The following is a 13,222-nucleotide window of genomic DNA, read 5'->3' as shown; positions in this document are numbered from 1 at the left end:
TGGATAGCAATGGATGAAACCCTCCAAACTGATGGGAATCTTATGTTGAATACCAGCCATAGATACTGAAAAGGTCTTCTTTCTTTTTCTTACGTCTCTGCAAAACTTTGTTAGCTTGCCAACTCCTAAAGCCATGTTGAAATTAAATAGTCGTAGATTTGCATAGCTAAAGAAACTCTCCAAGCATCCACAATACCATCACTTTTCTAGTGGAATTAATAATATGCAGAGAAAAACCCAAATTCTGTCTTTAGTAAATTATGCAGCAATTTTTTGACATGCTTTATGCTGGTTTCTTAGCCAAAATTTTATATACAGTGATTTTTCCTGGCATTCCACTGTTTTCTGCACATCTCATCACACAAGTCTCTTGAGAGGAAGGGGTGGGGGTGGTGGGGTAGGGGTGAGAATAAATGCAGTTGTGTTGAGACCTTTTGAGTCTTTTTGTTGAGTATGATTTTTCATAATTATCTGCAGAAGTTTTCCAGGCTTGTCTTCATCTTACTTGCAGCCACTTGCTGCTTTCTTTCCTGCAGAAAGAAAACACAGAGCCTGGTGACATGGCATCAGAGGAGCTTTCCTTACCAGTGCTACTTTGCACCAGCTAAGAAGCTACCTATTAATCTCTGCTTCTCCCCATCCCTTTCATAGTTGAAGTTGTTTGGTGTTTTTTTTCAGGAAATGGTGATTTCACTTTCACTTAAAAATAATTGCTTCCCAGACCTGGCAACTGGATAATTTGCAAAAGTTCATCTGGGCCTTCTAAACAGTGGAAACAGGACTCACTGATTCACTCTGTTGCTGCTGTGGTTTCATCCACAATGTATGAACATAAGACACGGTGGCATTGTGAAGCAACAGAGCAACATAGAATTTTAAAAAATTACAGTATTTGTATTGCAACTCAAAAACCTAGCAATGCATATTTCAAGGTTCTGGTACCTAGAATAGGAATAACTTCTAGTGCATTAAAAGTTTATAATCGTTATTGCAAAATCCTAATATCTTGTATGTCCATGAAATAACTCTTTGAAAGGCAGACTGTCTTTTCTCTGGTATCATTATTTTGCCATATTGCAAGGTTTTATTTCCTAATCTGGAGAATATGAAATCAGAAAGCAAATAGTTTAGCTGAACATAAAGCTTTCAAAATATTTCAAAGTATTTCAAATCAGGGCTAGGTACTTTCCCAAGGTAACTTTTAGTCTAAGTCAAATTATTTGCCAAATGACAGAAGAAAATGAATAAACTTGAATGGTTTTGTTTTGTAAGGTAGCTAAATCATTGGATAACTTCATGGTATTTAGCCTATGGATTTGTGAATAAATATGTCATTAAATGCTGATGTGTTTCTCCTTACTGCTTTTTGAACACTTTATAGACCAGATTTGACCGATCCTAAAAGATTGTTACTATTTAGTATCACTAATCAATTTTAAAACTAGCCTAGAAGGGGGGAAAGTGGAAATTAAGTTGGAATAGTTGTCCTCTGGGGTGCCTTAAGACTTCCTCTATCTTACCATTCACCAAAGTGATAGTGCCATGTACTTTGATTTCATGAAGTGCTGTTTAAAATCTGAGTTACAGCTGTTAGCTCAGTTCATTTCTCAGCAATGTTTATTTTCATTTTTAGTTTAGTTTTCCCACTCATATCTAAAATTCTTCTGTCATTTGCCCATGAGCCTAGATGATGCAGTCTGAAGCTGCCCTGGTATACAACTGAAAGTAGGAGAAGAAAAGAATTTTGTACATTTACCATGTGCAATGGCTTGCACATGGATAATTTATTAAGTAACTTTGCTAGAGCTCTATCAATTTCATCTCTCATTGGCTTCCAAAAACGGTTTAAGCTACTTAGCTTCTCCTGCCAATTTCCTTGGGACTATAATAGCATTATATTTTTAATGTTGGTTTGTTGTGTTTTTTTATTCTGTAGTTACGGAAAAGAATTCAGTACAGATGCTAAAAACATTTGAGAAGATGTAAGATGTACTAGAGGAGGGAAGGGATTAGAGAAATTTTAAGATTCTTTCACGCCCCTTTAGCAGCATCTGAGGTACCATCCACCCCTAAAGATAACGTGAGTCCAAAGAAGAAGATGAACAGAAGAGAGGGGAGAAGAAAGGAAATGTGCCATCATTCATTATTCAAGCATCTAAAAATGTTAGTGGTCCGCATAGCTGGGACCAGTGAGGTGCACTGACTTGAACTGCGATACCCCGGTTAGAATGGCACTGTTCCCACCTTCATCGGTACAGCTCTGAAGCCAGCTAATTCAGTGCTAACTCAGGTATTTCTGCATAGTGCTGCATTGCACAGTGCAAAATGCCATTGTGGCTGTACGTGCAATGCAGTATGACTGACAGTTACACCAAGTTCTGCCAAGGAGGACCAAAGTAATTTAATTTCCTTCTATTATAATCCATTTAGATGTAACATATAGCAGAAGTAGCTTTTAAAAAAAATGAACAAACCATTTTAGATAAACAGGGTTTCTTAAAGGCCACGGGATATTTATTATATATTAGCACAGAAATTTTAAATTCACAGATTTTTAAAGCATTCTTAAACTGTGATATCTGGTATCTACTAAAATAACATGATTTTCCCTCCCCTTAAAATCCCATTAAAGCTATTCCTAAGCAAAATCTTCATGTCTACAAACTGAATTTATTAATATTTCTTGGGTTTGGATCACATTAATTGGTAGAATGAAACTCTGTATATGTTAATTCAGCCTGATTCTCCAACCAGATGTAAAATACTAACACTTAAGTGAGCAGCAGTTCTGTCAGTAAGTCATGTTTTGAATTGCCAAGATGAACTTTTTGAAAACTTTAAAGCTTTATTAGGAAAACATATTCAAGGCAAAGAGGTAACTGAAAACAAATATTGTTAGAAAATTCATCTTTCTGAGTAAAAATAGTGGTTCACTGGAGTTCACAGCTGAGTCAAATTCCTAGCCACTTCCTCTGTCCTCTCAGGGGAAGCAGCAAGTGCACAGCAATATCCTCTGAAGACGTGTGCCCAGCTTCGAAGTCCATGTGGCCTCTACTGGAGGAGATAAGCTATATCTTTGGGTGAGCGCAAGCATCTGCATACCTCTACTTGATTTGTCTCAATGAGAACTTTAATCCTGGTTATTGGCGTTCATCAAATACCATGTAGCAAATTTGTGACAGTAGAAATATTAAGAATAATATTGTTCTTTCACTGTGATACCCTGTTTTCCCTGTGTACCAGAGATGATGACAGGACTTCATTTGGATGTTAGGGTCTGTATCTATTACAGACACCAGCAGCTTTCTGTAAGCCTTGCTACTGTACCCTGCATGAAAGATGCACTGCACATTTCCTTTTTGCTATGACCTTTGTGATTGTCCAATCTTATTTTGTGCTCATATATTTTATCAAAATCTTTGCAGTCTGGAATTTTCTGTAGACTTTCTGGACAGCAGGTTTGTTCTTGAATGTCATGAGATTCACTCATTAAGTTTTCAGACCTTGTTTTTCTGCTTACTATTAAGTACTATTGTGACAACTGAGTTGGACAGCTATGCTAGAGGGTTGATCCAGTGCTTTTGTGAATCAGTAACAATGTGGGAGTGAGTACAGATCTTATCTTGTACTTCAGTCAAGTTGTTATTTACCCCTAAAAATTTTATCTGTTTCTTAAAGCATGACTACTAGGCTGATGCACCCATTCTTTCCTTCTCAGCTGCTTTCTAGCATTTAAAAAAACCAAACAACCCACGATTCAAAGAAGGCGTGGTAACCAATAGACTGATGACTATAAGGTCTGCTCAGCAGTAGCAGTTGTCTGACAGTCTCAGGATCCTTCCTTTCTCTGTGGAACCTGAGCTGTGGGTTGTGTTTTGCTGTTTCTTCTTACCGTTAGAGGTATTTGTGCCTATCAACAGAAAAGGTTCGTCTAGGCTGTCGGAGACAAAGTGAGAATAGTATATTATTTTTGAGGACATAGTGATGTTCCCTTTTCAGCACTTTATTGAAATGTATTTCTCAGTTTTTCACCACTCTACCAATGCTTATTCTTTACCAATCCTCTGCTCCTTACCCTGTTTTCCTAATTTGATAATCCTGTGAGTGTTACAGCGATTATCCTGCAATGTTAACATGTCTTGGCCCTCTTCTTTCAGCACTAGGTTTCCCCTAACTCTGCTGCAGCTCATTCTTCCTCCTCCTGCTAAGTCTGAATCATCTTCTGTAAACCCTGTAATACTGTGAAAGCAACTTTGTAGTGCTGCTTAGTCCTGATCTCCTGCTAACTGCAATGATACGGCCACATGCAGAACCTTCTTATTCCCTGCCACACCTGTCTTTTTCATCTCGATTCACCAATAAGCCCATTTGCCTTCTCAGGTTTAGCTGTCTTCTAATGCTGAGACATGGCATCTACATGTCAGCTGAAGAGGTGATAGTACTAGGCAGCTGTGAAAGGTTGGGGTGTCTTCTCCTTCTCTGGGAAGGACTTAATGTTTCTTAAGCAGAACAAGGAGTCCTGCCTGTCAGTGTTTTCTTTCGTCATAGTCTCAACTTTTCAATGCACTAAGCTGTAATGCAAATCGATGTTTGAAAAGAAGAAAAAAAATCCCCAAATCCACCTTTGTTTTACAACCTTTTTCTGTTTCCTAATATGTTCTGATCAAATCATGCAATTTGTTAGCAAGAACTCTCACCAAGCTTACATCTTTGTGTTACAAAGTTTGTAGAGCATCTGCTTCTCTCTCTTCCAAGCAGAGGAAAGAGGCAATGTTGATGCTGGCAACATTACTCAAAGTCTACATCATACAAATAGCTGTTTGAGTCTTTTCCTCCTGGCCTGGATAGGTCGGCTTGCATCCCATAGCCAGCCTACCTAATGACTAAGGACTTCCCATCCAGTGGCTTAGATCTTTAATTCCTCTGTAAGAGAAGGAATCATCCTAATTCTCAGGCTTCAGTACGAGGAGGATTAACAGCTAGGTGCTCCTGCCTTTGCTACCTTTGTCTTCTCCTTCGTTCCCACACAAAAACATGTTTCCTGCATGAAACCTTCACAGTCCTTCACAGCTCAGGCTTTGTTCTAGCCAGAAATCCTGCAAATCAAAGGCTCCCAAAAGCTGCCCCTTGCTGGAAGCAGCAGGGGTGGTAAGTGGTGGTGTTCCTCTAAAATTTCAAATTTCTGGCCTCCTGTCTTTTTGGTTCAGCTGCTGGCAACTGAATCCCAGGGCAGCTGGATCTCAGCCCTGTGCCTGAGCAGCCAGTGTTCCAGACTTGTGTACATTTGCACTTTTTGTGTATGGATACAGTTTAAAAGTAAAAGCTTTCTGTAACAAAGATGGGTTGCTTTTGTAAGTATAAATTTGGGAAGAGGAATGGTGTGGTGGGGAACGTGTTCATCTGGTAGCTAGCTGTAAATAAGGCAAAATCTGCAAAAGCATGGACTTGTTACATCAAGCACACCTAACCTTTAGTATACCAATTAAGAAAAATGCTTGGTATTTACACAGTAAGATGATAGACTTATATTTGTATCCTACATTGCTATACCTACATTGTTCCCTGCTTTGTTTACTGGCCTTTTAGCATTTAATTTGAAAGACTAGACAGAATGGGTCATTGACATGATCTAGTTCTTTGACTGGAATCAAATGAACTGTGATGCTGAAGCTCTGGAATAAGCTAAACCAAATGTCATATTGCTATTCTGATGCTGCTATTGTAACCTAACATGTAGCACTAAACCAGCAATCTCCATGGATTTGTACTCTTGAACAAATGGTGGTGTTTTCCAGATGCAAAGGCTGTTAAGGCTACCTACACCTTGAGGAATTGCTTCTCTAGTAAGGGGTAGCTTCATCATAGATCTCCCTTCAATAAGGAGAACTACCATGGTCTCAAAACATTCCGTAATTCAGATGGTGGTAATAGGGTGTCAGCAACTCCTCACGGTTTCGTGATTCTGATTCCTGGAGAACTGAGATTAATTCATTTGCAGATGTCAACCGTTGCTAATTCAGCGATAAGGTGGCTGATTCAGCAGGAAACAGAATTAATCAACTTCCAGACACATACTGGTATCTCTTTTCATGAGTTAAGCTATTTGTGATCCTCCTTACCTTGCAGAAGCAGGACCGCCAGTTTTAACTACTGTTCTTGCATTCCCAATGAGGTCTAATCAACGTTAGGGATGCCAGGAGCTCTAAAGGCTTGGCTCTCACGCTTCTGTCTAAAACTGAGCTTTGGCAACTGATACCATCTGAACATGCTACTGATCCTAAATTGTGCTGTCTTCCTCCTTTCCTTTCATGCCTTTCTCCCAGCAACTTCCTGAAGAGAACCCCTCGGGGAGGGGCAAAGTCAATCCACACACAAAATACCCTGCAGCAGCTAGTTTAATGGATACAAAGCATGAAATACAAATTCATCCTCTCTAGAAAGTCTAATTAGTAGATTTTACTTTGTCTTTAAAGAGAAGACTGCATAATCTCATGTGACTACATTGCTGAATTAAAGCTTCAGTTGTTTTAAGGGTGAGAAGTTTTGTTCAAGGAGGAAGGAAAGACAACTGCTGCCAACTGCTGCCATGTGCAGCACAAAAAAGAAATCTAAACATTTAAGAAATAAGAATTCCTATATGAAAACTTTGATAAGCAAATCACTGACAAAAACTGTATAGCTTTATAGAAGGAAATAGGTGATGATTCTGTTCCTAGAGAACATTTGGCAAAGGCTATTTTTATTGCAATAGGATAGGCTACCCAGGATACTACTACAAAAACAAAAATATCTGGGGGATTTTGTCTTAGCTAAACCTAAACAAAAACAAATACTGGCATGCCATGAATGCTGAATACACTTCCTACAATGAAAGCTCTATGTAATAAGCTTATAGAATACGTATTCTGATTTTAAATATCTGGAATACCTTAAGGATATCTGCTTGTTAAAGTGATTCTTGTCAAATGCTATATTGCACAAGCTGACCCATAGCTTCATGAGTTTCCAAACTTGGGATGCTTCAGGTCTCTAAGGTTAAATGTCAAATGACAGGCTGTATCTACGAGGGGATGGGATGGAAAATGTGTCATGTCCTCTTCGAGGAACTCACTGCAGAAAACTGATTTGAATGTTTATTGTTCCTTTTGCAGACACCTGGCCATTCTTCTGCATGTGGTGTAAACTCTTATGTTTAGTTTTGTGAACACGCTGTAGAACAACTCAGCTATTAGGGAATGTATATAATAAAACTGGAGAGTTAGTATTACTGGTAAAGCTTCCACTGTATGGCTAGTCCACAGGTGAAATAATTAAGTATTACTCTTAACCTTTCCAGATCATCTTCCTAAATGAAGGCCACTTCAGTAAGTTTCTGAGTGTGTTTGGATTCTCTTCTTTCCCAAAATCGTGCTAACACTTTGGTGAAATAATTATACTACTTAAGTAACATAAAAGTTAGTTACTTTTCATAGCTCCATGAAATAAAACTAAATAAGCAATTATATTAAAATAGAACAAAAAAGGCTAAAAGTTACTATAGAATCAGTCTTTGACATTTATTAGCTTCATACAAATTAGCAATTTGCAAGCATCAGGCTAGTAGAACTGCTCATGAGAATTGAAATTATACCCAAAAGCAGCAACAGAAAACCTTTTCATTCATCTTTGAAAGATCACATTGTGGACAAAACCTTTGGGATTTTTTGAGTTGTTTAATCATGATTGCTTCAGTAGGAGAAAAAGCTTGGAAAATTATTTTTTTTAGCACTTTGTTTCAGGGAGACCCAAGCTGCATCAAGAATTAGAGAATATGTATTATATAAACATATATATGTAAAAATATACTAATATATGTAATGTTTTAGTATATATTCTATTTGTGTATGTATGAGTATAATATTCCCCACTTTCCAAGTAGAATGATGATAGCTACAAAATAATGAAGTGCTGTAAGCATGAGTTTATCTGTTTCAAACCACTGCAAAACCCTGCTAATTCCTGTGTTCTATATAAGCTGCCTCAGTAATAAAACTGAAAAAAATATTTGATTATATCATTTGGGGCATCCATCTTTTTGCTTGAATTTAGAGAGTTTATAGACATAACTGATGCAATTGGGAATGTTAGATTGCTGTGTCTTCCTAGATTGACTTTAGCCAAGTGACTAATGATAGATAGTTGTGCCTTTTAAAAGTGGATTAAGTTGGGTTTGGGGGGGGAACTGAAAATTTAACACACATGTAACTAAGCAAGTTATTAAATGATCAAGAGTGTGCCTGTCTGGGGTCAGGCGATGGTGACAACAAAGTGCCTTTGTACTTATAAAAGCATAACTACTACTTTCTTTTTCCTAGCTTTTATCATTTTCCCCAAAATACAAATATCAGGCTATTTTCCTCTTCTTTTCTATGTAGATTCTCCTTTTTCTTCCTAGATTTTTACACGAGACCAGCCCGTTCTCCTGTCTTCCACTGAAGCTGAGCAATCCCACTCCTGACAGAACCATGTGGTTTTGTCCAGAGAATTCCTGATCTTTCCTTTCTGTCATATATCTTGCTTAAACATTTAGTATTTTTCAAGTTAGGACTAAATTTCCCACTCGTAAATGTACTTTAATACATCATAATCTCTCACTAGTTGAATCCTTTCCTTTGGATATTGCTTTATCTCCATTTTAACCACCTTCATTTTCCCAACCTCTATTCCACTGATATGCTGTAGGCATATCTCTACATATGGTCCTCTTTTCTCTCTTCTTTTAGAAAAACACTGACAATATAAAGTTATTTTGCTGAAGATGAAAGAAAAAAATGTCGCATATACAAGGTACATGTTTCTGGACTATGAGCAGGGAGCAAAATTGGTTGAAACATTAAATGGAAAATATCTTAGTGTTTGTGGCTGTTCCAGCTGCCTAATATCAAAAACTTGAGAGCATTTCTTAGTAAGACGGACTAAAGGATTGCAGCCAAGTGGCTGCACAGGAACTGTCCTGGAAGTCGTGGTCTTAGCTGGCAGAATTGGCTACAGGTTTGTTGTGGTACTGAATTTGCTCAGGAAATAATTGGTTTTGCCTAATTGTTAAAAGCATCAGAAAAAGGCATGAGTTAAATTACATATACAGTAAGGTACTGTATTTCAAACATTTTCCTAAGCATATTGGGGAAAGTAAAATAACAGCAAGGTATCTTAGAGAACTTGCAAATGTTTAAAAATAGTGCTGTAGGAAGGTCTGAGCAGAAATTAAATTTTAATTTAAATGTTGTTTTTCTTGTCTCTCCTTAACTGTTAGTTCCCAGTTGTCTAGTCATATCAAGATTGTCCCCATCTTGAAAGCACAGAAGCTAGAAACGAGTGGTTCAGCTGTCTGTTATAGGAACTGTATTTCAAAAGTTTTCAGTATCTGAGCATATTAAAGGTAGTTTTGCTGATCCAAATGTTATAAACAAAACTGAAATATCTCAAAGACCCCTATTCTGATTTCATCTGTGTTGCAGGCCTTGCCCTGCTTGCCCTAAGGCCCATGAGAGACTTACTGCTGATTTGAATGACTCAAGACCTGGGAATCCTCTTTCTACAAATAATACAAACTCAGTGTTTCTTCAGGGACTTTATTAATCTCGATTGACATGATGTCACTGAACTGTTCCCAAAGATCTAAGATATGTTCTCAGGCTGCCAGGACCCCACAGAGCCATATCTGAGATTGTCCTGAGCCATGTGATCTGTCCAAAATTGCTGGTAATCTTGCAGGGAAGCCAGGACTTAATTATGTGTTCTGCTTTAATTTGGGCTTATTATGTGGGAGATGTGAAGTATTAAAAGTCATATTCTACAAATATCTTTGCTGGTGCTCCCCCAGTGTGAATGCACATTGCATGTTTGGGTAGCTGACATGCCCAAGGTCCTGGGGAATGGAAGGAAGCCTGGAAAAGGATGGATTCCTCTGCAGTGAATGTGAATAAATTCATGGCACAAATTTTAATTTTTTTAAAAGTAATAATTTTAAAAGCACTACTGATGGAAATTGGGCAAAACTGTTGCCCTACTATTACTTCCTAGAGAGTCCTACACTGCCATCTTCTGGGGGTATGAAGGGACAAGAACTAAAACAGTGAGGAAAGCACTGGGGAGCTGGAGAGCACACTGTTTCCAAAGGCTGAAAAAGCTCCTCACTGACTTCTTAAACCAGTTTGCAAATTTCAGGAAAGAAGAGGACTACTGAACTCCATTTTGCATCTTTTTGACCTCTGAATAACCTGTACACTTACCTTTCTGATGACTGAGTACTCTGTTTCAGATTTTTCATCTGACTGTGGTATATGGATAAATAACCAAGAGGGTCTACTTGCATATTCAGGCCCTGACTAATAAAATATCATCATAGTTATGATAGAAGCTGGACAAAGTAACTTTGGAAGAGTTCTTAATGTTTGGTTAAAAATCTATTTGAGTTACACATTTGAGAAGTTTCACTTCTGTTTTATAAAAAAAAAAAAAGAAAATTTATTTTATAGAAACAAATCTTAGTTGGAAACTTCAGTCTGTGGAGGCATATTGGTTCAAATCCCCTACAAAGTAAATTGAGAGGAAACTATTATGTAGAGAATCTCTTTTGGTAAAATCAATTTTTACCTAATAATTCTAATTGCAATGAATCTGGAAGCCGATTGTCGTTTGAGATTCACATTTGAGAACAGCAGATACTTAGGTTTTGTTTCGTATTTCTTCATTCTGTGGTATTAAATGAAATTACTCTTGTCATGTTACTACTTTCACATTAATACTTTCCACTTTATGACAAACCAGGTATTCCACATTAAAGCTTTGTACAGTTCGAGTCAAGGCTTCAGAGAATCCTAAAAACACAAGAAGTTTGCCAAACTGCATTTAACAAACAAACAAAAAAACCCCCAAAACCAAAACAACATAAAAAAAACCAAACCCCAAACCTGTTGTGATAGTGTGTCAAAATAAACCTTTGCAGTTTAGCATACTTTCTTCAAGTGGTGGACTTTTCACCCTGTTATGAGATCACATATTGTCCATATTCCATAATTTATATTTCATCGAGTTTTCAGATTTCAAACCTACTTGCTTATCCATGAAAATCAATATAATTTCTGTATCCATTTATTAAGTTGTGATGGAAAGGACATGAGTCATCATTGGCTAACTTCACTTTGTTCAATACAGAATCAACTCAATAGCCTCTGAAGCTCTTGTAACATTTAGATATACACCACTACCGTGGCAACAACTTCTCCTTTAATAGTGATAGACAGATAGAAATATGTCTTACCACTTCCAATGTTATTAATGTTTCAGTCATTTCTAGCTATAGAGTTCTTCAAGTGTGCAATAGGTGTGCTTTCAAGTGTCATCACTACAGATGCAAGGTACAAAACAAAAGTGGCAAAGGAACATAAATGTTGATTTACTTCAAGGCTTTGTTTTTCTGTATTTGTAACCAAAAATACGACTGTGTTTATCCTTCCCCAAATGTCACCCTGATATCATCTTCAGGTGTTTGTTTAGTGGAAAAAAAATATATATTTGCAAGGACAATGACAAGGTCTGATTAAGGGTAAGTATGATCACATATAGCAATAATAAATAGCAAAGTAAGCAATTGTAACTTTGTAAGATCTAGAAAAGTGTTTCCCAAGCTTCTCGCTGAAGCTCTAGAGCTCTAGTTATCTTTACCTCTGTAACTGACTGAAATGGTTCTCTGAACTCATTAAGTCCACTTGTTGAAGGATCACCCTATTGAATCATCCTTAAAGATGCCTTGGATGCCACATTCATAATTTTTGTACTGCTTACGTACCTTAGGTACCCTTTTGATTCACTGATAAACTTGAGAAGCTCAGTAAGGCTGTTGTAATAGAAAGGACTTAAGTCATAACTGGCAGACTTTTAGGGCGTAGAGAGATTTTAGTGAGAGAAAACCCTTCAGCACTGATCTAGGTAATAAATTTAGCCATCAGAAATAAATTTTAGGTGTTCTAGTAAGTTCTTTATGGAAGTTGTTTGTGTTTGTGCATTAAAAAGGCCTGAGGTTTTCTTCTTCTTCATTTGAGGAACAGACCAGATAAAAATGCAATATTAAAAGTAAGCTGGGCAAGATAAACCCAAAACCCCAGTTTTGCAATCTGTAAGTGCAACTGTCAAGTTACTTCAGTTGTGGATGCCGAGAACTGTTTACTAAACAGCAAACAAGCTGTTAAAGAGGTCTCCAGATAAATACACTTTCACATGCCTTTTTATGAACTGTGGATTGAGGCAAGGGAATTGGATAAAAACTGTCTCAAGTCTTGTACAAAGGACCACGCTGAAGGCTAGACACAAAGTGGCATGAAACTAGTGGAAATGCTGCCAGTCATTTCCCTGGGCTCAGATCCATTCTGTAGCTATTTAACCTCATCTGCACTCGTTGGCATAACACTGATACTTGCAGCCAGGCAGGTGAAACCTCATCTAATCAGGGAGAACTGTGTTGTGACAACCTCACCCAGGACCACACACTGCACTGACTGGCATTACTGGGGTAACTCCTCACCTGCTATCTTGCCCTTTTGCAATATGCAAGCATTCATCCCCATAACTATTGGGAATTATAGCATGTGGATGGCATCTTTGAAAATTATACCATAATGAGTATTCTGCTTTTTAAAACATACTTCCTGAATAGTATTATGTGAACAGTAATTAATTCTGGTAGGCTCAAAACAGGATTATGAAACTACCGGCTAGTCTATCTAATCAATTTACTGCATCAAAACACCAAATAAAGAAACAGAAATGGGGAAAAAATACTCTGTCCACAAACTAGGTTTTCTTGTGCTGTGAATAAAAATATCAATCCCCTGAGGAGGAAGAGAATTGTGCTGCAAGTCTGCTGTAGCATCCATGGTACCAAAGCTAATATAATAATCATTACTCACGTCATCTTTGTGAAATAAAGAAAGAGAACAAAAGTTAACTGAATGATCACAAAAAGTGCTTGAGTTAGGGAGGATGCTTTTCTGGAAAGCTGACTTCTCTCCATACACTGGATTTAATCTTGACAATTTGAAACAGACTTGATCAGAAAGGAGAATTTTCCCCCTGTAGGAATAGTCTAATTTTTCTACCTGGAAGACCTAAAATGAAATGTGAATGAGAAGATTCAAGACCAATAATTACAATAAGGGCATTGTAAATGTATAAATACAGAGGT

General features: G+C 37.5%; 1 long non-coding RNA gene across 1 annotated transcript in view; it reads left to right on the top strand.

The window, feature by feature from the left end:
* Nucleotides 1–13,222, top strand: part of LOC129784324 (uncharacterized) — an 85,596-nt gene that overhangs the window by 1,419 nt on the left and 70,955 nt on the right. Inside the window, exon 2 of the long non-coding RNA XR_008746909.1 lies at nucleotides 2,985–3,080. This is a non-coding gene — a long non-coding RNA (uncharacterized LOC129784324). The remainder of the gene's footprint in view (nucleotides 1–2,984; nucleotides 3,081–13,222) is intronic.

The sequence above is a fragment of the Falco peregrinus genome, chromosome 4 (assembly GCF_023634155.1).
Source record: "Falco peregrinus isolate bFalPer1 chromosome 4, bFalPer1.pri, whole genome shotgun sequence".
NCBI lineage: Eukaryota > Metazoa > Chordata > Aves > Falconiformes > Falconidae > Falco > Falco peregrinus.
The sequence above is the reverse complement of the archived record's forward strand: the minus strand, read 5'-3'. Positions and strand labels throughout refer to the sequence as shown.